At 50.6% G+C, this 11370-nt stretch overlaps 1 non-coding gene across 1 annotated transcript; it reads left to right on the top strand.

Moving 5' to 3' along the window:
• The first annotated feature begins 7655 nt into the window (after positions 1-7655).
• Positions 7656-7728, top strand: TRNAR-CCU. The gene has a single exon. It is a non-coding gene; the product is annotated as a tRNA-Arg (tRNA).
• Positions 7729-11370: the final 3642 nt, after the last annotated feature.

Genomic DNA, 11370 nt, shown 5'->3' with positions numbered 1-11370 from the left:
GCATGCATGATAAACCGTTCGTTTGGGTCAGCAAGGACTAGGACTGGCACATGAATCAGGCAAATAATGATTTCCCGTAAAGCCCTGTCACATCTCTCATCCCGCCATGTCCCCAATGGAGAGGAGATGAGCCCTCCTGTCCCAGGCCAGGCACACCAGATCTGTGCGGGGAGGTGTCCATAATGGTCACCTGGTTTTAATAAGGTGAATGTGGCAAGTTTTCCAATACTGTATACTGCGTGCTGGAGCTGCTGGGGAGAGAAGTTCCTTCCTCAGCCCGAGCCCACCAGAGTTGATGTTGCAGTGGGGGAGAGGTATCTCTCATCTGGTTTTTAGATGCTCTGATGAGAGGGAGCAGGAGAAAGATTTTTCTTCTCCTTACATTTCAAATTCTCCACCCCCACCCCTAACCATTTTCTGCTCTAGCCTGATCTCTCTCTCTCATGTCTCCAGGGCCGTCATTAGCCATAGGCAGCTGCCTAGGGCACCACTAGGTCTGGGGGCACTGCTCTGCTGGGAGTCTGGACAGACGGGAAGCAGTGGAGCATGTAAGAGCAGGGCTGCTGGGTCCTAGAGAGAGCCGAATGCAGCACAGTCTGAGGGAGGGGATTGGCTGCTGGGGTCTCTGGGATGGGGTGGGGGTTGGGGTTGGGGAAGGAGCTCACCTGTGAGTGTGACTCTTTCCCCCCGGCTGAGGTGAGGTGAGGCAGGCTCTGCAGCTCTGGAACCAGTGTCCTTTGTTGTCCCCCATAACATCCATTCTTCTCCCTCCCTGCCCCATGGAGCACCCCTCCTTTCTCCCTCCTCCTCAGGAGGATCCTCTCTCTCTCTCCTCCTCCTCCGTCAGGGCTGGGTTGGGTGAGGTGCTGGGGGTAGGTGGGGAGGAGGCTGGCTGGCTGCCTGCTGAGGAATGACAGTGAAAGTAACACACGACCTGGGCAGTGAGCCAGGATTGGAATGTCCCAGGGGGCTGGGATGGGGTTAGCCAGATGTGTGAAAAATCAGGACAGGGGGTTGGGGTAGGGTGAGCAGATATCCCTATTTTATAGGGCCAGTCCCAATTTTGGGGTCTTTTTCTTATATAGGCTCCTTTTACCCCCACCCCCACCCCCTGTCCTGATTTTTCACACTTGCTGTCTGGTCACTCTAGGTGGGGGTAATTGGTGCCTATATAAGACAAAGCCCCAAATATCGGGACTGGCCCTATAAAATCAGGACATCTGGATCTGGTCACCCTAGCTGGGGAGCGCCTCCGGGCTGGCAGCTGCCACCGATCCATCTCATCCGGGGGGGAGCTGCACAGGGCAGGATGAGCTGCTGTGGCTCCATGGGTGACCTGTCCCTGAGATCAGATGCTGGGCTAACTTCACCATGGTCCGTAAGGCTGGTGGTGGTGCCCATTGGCGTGTGATTGGACCTGAGGGTTTGCTGCTGCTGTTGCTATTCTGCACCCCAAGAGGTGGATTTTGGGGTCTACTACTGCAGCTGTTGGACCAGCAGGCTGGGGGTGAGCCAAGCATGAAAGCAGTACAGTGTTGCCATTTAGATTGTCATTTAACAACTTTGTTTGCCAAAAATTCTTGCTAACAATCCTGAATCCAATTTCAATATTTTTTTTAAAAAAAAAAATCAATATCTTAGCCAAAAACAGAAAATTAAGTTGTTGACAATTATTAGTGACAGGTTTGGTTTGAAGCAGGGAGTGGGCCAGTTTTCATCAGAGAAACAAAAAATGTCGACTGACTTTCCTATAGCCTGTTACTCCGGATAAGAGCCCTCCAACAACTGTATTATGCTCATCTTCTTACTGGTGTATAGAGCAGGGGTCGGCAACCTACGGCACACACGCCAAAGGTGGAAGGTGAGCTGATTTTTGGTGGTACGCAGCGGCAGGCTGAGTGGCTCAGCCCATCACTGCTCTGGGGTTCCGGCTGCTGCCCTATTGCCAGCTGGGATACCGGTCGTTGGCCCCTCTCAGCACCTGCTGCTGGCCACCCAGGGAACCCCAGGCTGGCAGCGGGCTGAGCAGGCCGGCTGAACCACTCAACCTGCTGTCAGCCTGGGGTTCCATTCACTCAGCCGGCAGCGGGCTGAGTGGGCTGGTGGCGGGCTGAGCAGGGCCGGTGGAGGTTGAGTGGCTCAGTCTGCTGCCAGTCTGGGGTGCCGGCAGCACTCAGCCTACTGCTACTCGGGGTTCGGCTGCCGGCCCTTGCCAGTCAGGAGCCCAGCCACCGGCCCCACTCTGCCTCCTGCCAGCCTGGGTGAGCAGAATCCCAGGCTGGTAGCGGGCTGAGGGGGGTTGGCGGCCGGGATCCTGGCTGGCAGGAGTTGGTGGTCAGAACCCCAGACCAGCAGCGGGCTGAGCAGGGCCTGGGATCCTTGTCTAGGGTTCCAGCCACCAGCCCCGCTCAGCCCGCACCCGGTCTGGGGTTTCATTTACTCAGCTGGCAGTGGCCTGAGTAGGACCTCAGATAATAACAATAGTTTATTTATATAATATACACATAGAGAGAGAGACCTTCTACAAACGTTAAAATGTATTACTGGCACGAGAAACCTTAAGTTACAGTGAACTTGGCACACCACTTCTGAAAGGTTGCCAACCCCTGGTATAGACTGACCATATGTTGTACTAAGATTCTCCTGCTTTTTTTTCCTGTGAGCCAGTATAGCTATTGCCAGCCCAGAAGTTGGGCAGCCAATGTTTTACGTTTTCACAATGTTTTCTCCAACTTTCATAAAGTAAATTCATAGTTAATATGAGTTAAAAAGGCCACGGACACTTCCTTGTGAAGAATCTGTACAGCAGATCATGCTAGAGCTGTGAAAATGTCAGTTTTTGATGGAACTTTAGAGGCAGTGATTTATCATTTATTTTATCATGCGAATGTGCTGCTATTGCTAATGTCTTTCCAAACAAAATAAGGCACAATAGGACTTCTGTAACATTTCTGTGCTACCTTAATCTAGAGGAGATGATGCTGTGCTGACTTCATTTTGGTCACTTTGTGCTTTACCTAGCAGTAAAACTAGGGTTATATTTTCCCACTGTTTGGAAACCCAGCTTATTAAACTGATTTTGCAGCCAAAAAAGCCAGAAAGATTGCTTTTAATTAAAAACAAATCTTTGTTTCAATACCGCTTCATATAAATTTCCAATACAATTTTGACAAATTAAAAAAATTATATTATTTGCATCATTCTGTCAAATCAGAATTTTTTCTATAGTGCTACTTCTTTAGTGCTAGTGCATCAGCATTACAGTTTGCTTCATTAAGTTAAACTGGTTTTAATACCGTGAATGTGGCAAGTTTTCCAATACTGTATGCTTATATTTCTGTTGCTAAGAGCAGATCAGGCACAGGGCACCAGTTTAATAATCTCACCTAGGGCACCATAAATCCTAAGGACGGCCCTGCATGCCTCAATTCTCTTTTTCCTGGCCTTGTTCCAGAGCCCTCACAGCCCAATTCTCTACCCTAACGTTGAGCCCTCTACTGCACCCTGAACCGCTCATTCCATCCCCACCCCAAAGCCTGCACCCCCTAGCCAGTGCTCTCATCCCCCTGCACTCCAACTCTCTGTCCCATGTAGCCTGATTTAGGGTGTACTAATAATATTAATTTGGAAAATATGATGAAAATGTAATTTATTAGCTTACATTTTATTTAATTTAATTGAGTTATAAAGTTACAGTTGCATTACTGCTATTCAAAAGATACATATGGCATTATATGCAACAAAGTTTTGGTTAATATACTCACACCCTTCCTTGATAACCTGGTGGTAAGAGACACAGGACCAGCCTTGCTGTTCAGGTTTTCAATTCTTGAGTGAAAGATGCAGTGCTTAGAAAAAGCTAATGTTACTTTGGGTTTACTTGACTAGGTTAAACTTAAAATCAAATCCTAATAAACAAAGAATAAAAACTTAGGGAAACCGAGCTTAGCCGAATTACTTTGAAACTTAAAGTTTAAGAACAAGTACAGCCTACTGATAGTAGATAGAGAGTGGAGGAAGTAAGTCAGAATGACAGAGCGATGTGCTCTAGCGAGGTGGGTTACCTCTTTTATAGGGCACAAGCGCCGGAAATCCTTCCTCCTATGCCCAAATTTCATTCCTTACCCACAAAACATTAGGGTACGCTTACTTCATAGGCTAGTATGTTTGTGCGTGTTGATGACATGTACATATGCACATAAGTTCCCTTGTGGTGTACCTGTTAATTCTGTGGGTACAACACTGAAAAACCCCTTATGCCATTCTCCATTGTCGATTGGTCTAGGTAAAGGTCTTAGACAGGCGTGGGTACTTCTCTATTTAAGTAACAAGATAAAGGTCAATTTTCCTTTCTGAGTAAAAGGTCACACTATAGAGATGCTCACTTTGCCTTAGCTTAACATACAGGATATGGCCTGTAGGTCTTCATAAGTCATGTGCCCCAACCCCCTAATCATTTTGATTGCCCTGTGCTGGACTCTCTCAGTTTGTCCACATCCCTTCTCATGTGGGTCTCAACCCCAAAAGTACTCACATTTCACCCCAATGGCCCCAAAATGTACATAGGGTGCTGCCATGGTCAAGTCGCTCTTGAGCCTGCTGGCAGAGAACAAGGTGAAAATTAGCCAGGACGTCGCTCAGTCAATTCCCTCTGCTCCCAGCAGGTGGTATCGGAAAGCTCCAAGATGGCTCACTTCCCTTTCTCGCATCAGCTTCAGGCCCCAGGGTTACAAATGCACAAACCAGTTGGGAGTCTCCCCTGGGCTCAGGGGGTGGGGCTGCTCTGAGGCGATGGACTTGCACACTTGGGATATTAGTACAAAGATACAATTTCAATTTCTCATAGAAAACTGAGGGCAAATTATATTTGGTAAAAATCTTATTTAGTGAAAGGAAAGCTGCAGTGACAGCCTGGTTACTGGGGTGCAAAACACTTTCCTCCTGGGAGAAACAAGAAGTTAGAATTAGAAATTTACATCATTTGTTCCAATGTTGGCACAGGTTTAATTTTGCTTCTGTGTAGGTTTGTTTCAGGCTGTGACTCTTTGGGTTTATTTGGTTGTTTTGTTTTTAAGTTGGAATGGAGCTTTTAATTGACATTTTCTGGATTTGAATGGCTGACCTGCAACACCAGTTTTGACATAGTTCTGCATATTTTATACAGATTTGGCCAGTATTCAAGGATTCGATTCCTTTATAGGAGGTTTTAGTGGTCAGGCTTATTTATTTTATGTTATTTTATCATCCTGCTGTAGCACACCTTTTTGATAAAATGTTGAAATTCTTAATTTATGGTATTTGTTAGTTTTTATTTTTAAAAACAAAGTTTTCTTAGTGTTTGGGTTTTAAATTAAGCATTCTTTTGGTTTCAATTTTTATTTTGGCATTGGTTATTGATGGGCTCTTTAAAAACTTTGTATTTAATACTAAAATTTGGACAGATTTAGATTATTTAAAGTAAACCCTGTTTACTATTTTATTTTAATAAAGGTTGTATTGCTCTAAACCCTGGCCAGGGGGAGAGGAGATGAGCCTGGCCTTTAACTGGGAAGGAGCAGAGGCATGGGAGGCCTGGCCCCCGTGAAGGGTGGGGCCAGGTGATGGGGGGGCACAGCCCCTCCAATTTTTTGTCTAGCCCACCTCAGTCCCCCACCAAACGAGAAGAGTCTGATGCCACCTGCTGGTCACTGGGTGTCACTGCTGCTCCATGGGAAACATGCTCTGTGCATTACCCAGATTGGTGGGAAACACACTCTGTGCATTACCGTGACTGGTCCGTGCGTGTCACTGCTCCTAGAAGGCAGATACACACTGTGCATTATGCCACTGGGTGTCACTGCTGCGCCAAGGGAGACATAAGAACGGCCAGGTTGGTTCAGACGCAAAGTCCATCTAGCCCAGTATCCTCCTGTCTTCTGACAGCGGCCAGTGCCAGGTGCCCCAGAGGGAATGAACAGAGCAGGGAATCATCAAGTGATCCATCCCCTGCCACCCATTCCCAGCTTCTGGCAAACAGAGGCTACAGGCACCATCCCTGCCCACCCTGGCTAATAGCCCTTGATGGACCTGTCCTCTGTTCATTTATCTAGTTCTTTTTTTGAACCCTGTTATACTCTTGGCCTTCACAACAGCCTCTGGCAAGGAGTTCCACAGGTTGACTATGCAACTGCCCAGAGTTTACCCCCACCCCCACCCCCGGTTGTATATGGAAAAGAGGATGAGGGCCGTCCTGCCTCACTCTGTTCCTGCCATTTTGGGTCAACAAATAAGTCACATGGGAAAGACAGCTCCCATCTCCCATCCTTATAGATCAGGGGGGCCAACTAGGGGGAGAAGCCCAGCTCAAAAACAGGTACCTGCCTCAGGTAAAGTTGCTGCTGCTGCCCCAGAGGACAAGCTGTCCCTGCACAAAGAAGGCTCAAAGGACCTGCCAAAGCCTGAGATTGAACCAGGGACCTTTAGATCTTCAGTCTAACGCTCTCCCAACTGAGCTACTTTGGGAGCTGGGTGGCAGTATTTTGGCCTGCTGCTTCTCTGTCCTGGAGGTTTTTGCTGCAGTTGCACACAAATAGGACGTCATTGGGAGCGGCCCATGAAGACAAGACTCGCTTTTGCCTGCCTTGCTCAGCTTGACTTGCTGCCTCACCCCGTTCCTGCCCTAGTGCCCGGGTCGACCTGGTGGTGGAAGGGGACTGGGGGCCAGTGGCACGGGGAGGAAGTTGAGCTGGACCCTGAGCTAGACTAGACCCTGGCGGTGAGAGTCTGGCCACCACTTGCCACCCCCCCCCCCTGTTGTCCTGGCTTCCCCCACTGGGCGTCATTTCGGGAGGGAAGTGGGGCTACTGCCCCCCCTCCCCGATTTTCACACCGCAGAGGAGTGCGAACAGGAAAACGAATGGCTGCTCCACACCCCCACCGGAGGAACCCGGCGCCCTTAGCTGCTTCCCCTGCTCCCCCCCAGCTGTGCTACTGAGTGGAAGCATCCTGTGCCCATCACACAGAGGTCGATTAATCAAAACCCTCTTCTGCCAGCACCGGGCCTCCTGCTTCTTACACTGGGCTTGCAAGCGAGGGGGCGGCTGGCACAGTGCCAAGAGTCTAACCTGTGAGGCAGGAGGCGGCTGATGCCCGCAGCCTGCTGGGGAGCTCCCAGAAGTTATTAAGGGACAGAGACTCCTCAATGCCCTTAGTAACAAGGGTTTGGGGGTCACCGAGGCCCGTAAGGGGGTCACTATGTCAGCCCTATAACCCTGGGTGTCAGGTCACTGTGCAGCTTTGATCTAGAGCTCGGATCCCGACAACCGACCAGCAGCCCACAGCCTCCCCCTGGGTCTGCCCCACCTGGTTACTCCTTACAGGCCGACCTTACCCCCCTTCCAGCCCCGGATTCGCCCCCTAATCATCCTACTGCCACTCAGAGCCACAGCCGTGGAGGTGCTGAAGGAGGGAGGGGTGACTCTAGGGTGGGGTTCTTCTCTAACGATGGCTGGCAGAAAGGTGGTGCTCAGCTCTGTCAGCCACCTGCCCAGGTGCCTCGCTGCCAGGGGATGCAGACGTTTCTGTAAGGCCATTAAATGGGTATTTGGCTTCTGAGTGAATGAGGAATGTGCAATCCTGAGAGGGAATTTCCATCCCTGTTTTTGGTGCTCTTCAGGGCCCCAGTGGCCTAATGGATAAGGCATTGGCTTCCTAAGCCAGAGATTGTGGGTTCAAGTCCCATCTGGGGTGAAAAACTCCTTCCTTCTTGTAGATTGCAAAGAAGCCTTGGTGTTATTTTCACCAAGGAAGCTGGGAGACGTTTGAACCCAAAGTACTGGATCTTGGGAGCAATCCCCCAGAAATGGCATCTTCCACTTAAGAAATGCTTTCTAAACCCATCAGCAGCAAACAGTTAATACTAGTGTTTGTCTGAGAATAGAGGGAAGGGGAGTGTTTACTCCAAAACATCCATGAGCGAAAGAGACAGAAAGAACAAGGCAGTTCTGAAAGAGACTAGATCTGTCTGGAGACAAAGCAGAACCTGAGAATGAGCAACAGTGTGAAAAGAAGAACTTCAAATGTGTGTTAGGTGTTAGTTAGGTTGGTCTGACAAATTTCAAGAAAATACCAATGCTCATAGACAGATGCGGACACTGGCTGCTACTGACCTTTTACTGAGAATTCATTGAGAAATATTTTCCTTAACTATGTTATGGAATATTAGGTGGGCTATGAAGGCACCATTCCTCCTGCTTTCGCCCTTCGAGACAACATGGCCTCATGGCATGCAGCCAGTGCTCACCTTCCAGTCAACTGCTAGAGAAGACAACACAGACAGGGATGGCAGCAGGGCAGACTGGAGCTCCATGGAGATGGTGGGACCAGGTCTCATCAACGGGGAGGTGGCCACCCCAGCATGCACAAGGCTGAGCCAGCAAGTGTGGTGTGTGCTTCACCATGCCCCTACTCATTGCACGTGGTGGTGGAGGGCAGTTACTGAGTTTGGTTCGTCTGGCAAATTTAGGGCTTGGCTACACTTGCAGAGGTAGAGCACTGGGAGTTAAACCACAGCAGGGAAACCGCTGCCGTGTGTTCACACTGACAGCTGCAAGCGCACTGGAGTGGCCACATTAGCAGCTCTGGCAATGCCACAGAGAGCAGTGCAGTGTGTTAGCTATCCCAGTGTGCAAGTGGCTGCAACGTGCTTTTCAAATGGGGGATGGGGATGGAGTGTGACAGGGAGTGTGTTGTGTGTACGTGGGGGGAGCGGCAGTGTGTGTGGGGGGCTGAGAGTGTCTCAGCATGCTGTCTTGTGTGTTCGGACAGCAGCAGACCCCCCTCTCTCACACACATTCACAACAGCAGCATTCCACACTAATGGTTGCTTTGTCCCGGAGCAGATAAGCAGCCGGCTGTCAGAAACGGAGCTTTGAAAGGGGATATCCGCATGCCTGCAGCCGATTTCAAAACAATGACCAGAGGGGGCACTTGACTTCAGGGGATTATGGGACATTTCCTGATGCCAAACATAGTGCAGTGATGCAACACGTCGTCCACACTGATGCCCGGTATTTCAGCAGGGCTCAGCAAGCTTTATGCTTCTCATGGAGGTGGATTACCAGGAGCGCTCCAGCTGCAGAGCCCAGGTGCTCCATGTGCCTTGCGAGTGTGGACACCTCAGGAGTTAGGGCACCCGGGGCTGCTTTAATGGGCTCTAACTTGCAAGTGTAGCCAAGCCCCTAGACTATGTCACTTGTGTGACTTACTTGTGCTATTGTAATAAATACAATAGACGTGCAATGGTCAGAAATTGAACCAGCAGAAAAGTATATTGCAGGGAAACCATAAGGAAATTAAGAGTTTAAATTATCCTCCACAAGTCCCGCGTCCCACTAAAATGAATCCAACCCACAGGGCACGTGGGCAGAAGTATCGGTGTCAGGATGCTACATTGTTAGCACAGTAAATGAAGCTGCAAAATAAATGATGTTTAAATGACCTCACTCTGTTGTTTACAATCCTGTGTTAAGAGGTAATAGATACAGATGGACACCAGGCAGGGTCGCTTGGAGGACGAAGCCTTTATGCTTCCATCCCCCACCACTGTCAAGTTTTAGCCAATTAGGACAAGTCAGCAAATAAGAACAACCTCAGGTCTCAGTAACTGCTGCAGGTAGCAAAGTCCTACAGGGAGCAGTTTCTGGCACTACATCCCACTACTGATCAGCACAGGAGTTTTGATCTGGGCCGGTTCACCTCTCCTTAGGCAACCTGGGGACCCCAAGCTTGCCCGGGATCACCATATTGATGCCAAACTTAGTGCAGACACCCAATTGGCACAGCCCCCTGCAGCCCAGAACTCCTGAGCTCAAGCGATCCGCTGGCCTCAGCCTCCCCAGGCGCTGGGATCACAGGCACCAGCCACAGGGCCCGGCTGGTTAAAGGGTCTCCCGCTTCCAACTTCAGGCTCAGCCTGGGAGCTCTGCGCTCTGAGCAGGTGGAAGTGGAGCCTGGAGCTGAGCTGATGTGCTGAGGGTTATTTGCACTGTGCGCTTCACATGGAGGTGAAAACACGGGGCACAGATCTTTGAGCACAACCCTCATCCTGAGGAATGGGGGGGGGCTGCATAAAGAGAGACCGGCTCTCCCTGGCGGGGCTGCAGCGGCTCTTCACAGGGGCAGTCCCACTGCCAATCGGTACCAGAGTTTTGAAAGCCTCCTTTCCTGGGCAGGCTCCTCTCTCTCTAGGGGGACTGGCGACCCCAAACTTCCCAGAAACCATCATAGCGAGGCCAACCTGAGCACAGACACCTGCTCAGCACCCCGGGGTGCAGCCCTAAACTCCAGCAATCAGCTACGCTCAGCTGACCACCCAACAAGCGTCACACGCAGGAGCCTTCGTGCCCCACATGTTCAGGTCCCTCCCAGCGCCAGCTTTAAACTCCCCTGCTCAGTTCTAAGCTTTGGCCACACGGGGGCAGCCTGGAGCTCAGCCAACGCCTCCCGGTGCTGGTTGCGTTTCCCGCTCCTCGTGGCAGGTTCACACCCCGCAGGCAGATCTCTGAATCGGAGCCGAACCATTCCCCAAATCCAGCGCTTTAGCAGCAGCTTTGCTAGGAAAGCGCTGACGTCCCCAAGTAACGTAAGAGCCAGAGCGCTGTGTCCAGGATCTTCTATTGGGCCCCTCACCGTGGTGTCTGTCAGGCGCAAGGAGAAACCAGGGAAATGTTCTCATGGCGTTTAAGGGCAGAAGGGGCCATTAGCTCAGCTAGTCTGACCCCCGAATAACACAGAATTACACCATGACACATATTGATCCCACAGACCTTAGATAGATCAAAGCATTTCAGCCCTCAGGAAGGAGGCCAAACTGGGTACCAGAGGCAGTGAACAAGGGGCCCCCAAGGCAATGGCAGGGAACTGACGAGGTGAAATATGCCCAGATGATCCCAGCAGGCGACCCACCCCCATGCTACAGAGGTGGGAGTCCCTGTTCCTCCTGCCCTTAAGAATCTCTGGTGGTAAGTGGGTCCCCCCAGTTCCCCAGATAAGAGTCCTCCATGTGATTTCCCTGGCTTCACCTCCAGATAAGAACATTGTGTGGAGGGGGTGGGAGGAAGGTTGTCTGGCAGATATGTAAAGGGGACTGTGTCTCCCTGTCTGGCCCAGGCTCCTTGGAGGAGGTGATCTCAGTGTGTCTGGCTGTCTCCATTCCTCCCACCCATAAGAATCCCTGGTGTGTGGGTGCACCCTAGACCATTAAGGATCTCTGGTGGGTGGGTGTCTCTCTCCCCCATAGTCAGGATCTCTGGGGCGTGGCTGTATAACAAGAGACTTTGACTCACCCAGGCTCGGCTGCCATCATGGAACAGACCAGGTCCTTCTGTGGAG

This window comes from Mauremys reevesii, linkage group 12, assembly GCF_016161935.1.
Source record: "Mauremys reevesii isolate NIE-2019 linkage group 12, ASM1616193v1, whole genome shotgun sequence".
In the NCBI taxonomy this organism is placed as follows: domain Eukaryota; kingdom Metazoa; phylum Chordata; order Testudines; family Geoemydidae; genus Mauremys; species Mauremys reevesii.
The sequence above is the reverse complement of the archived record's forward strand: the minus strand, read 5'-3'. Positions and strand labels throughout refer to the sequence as shown.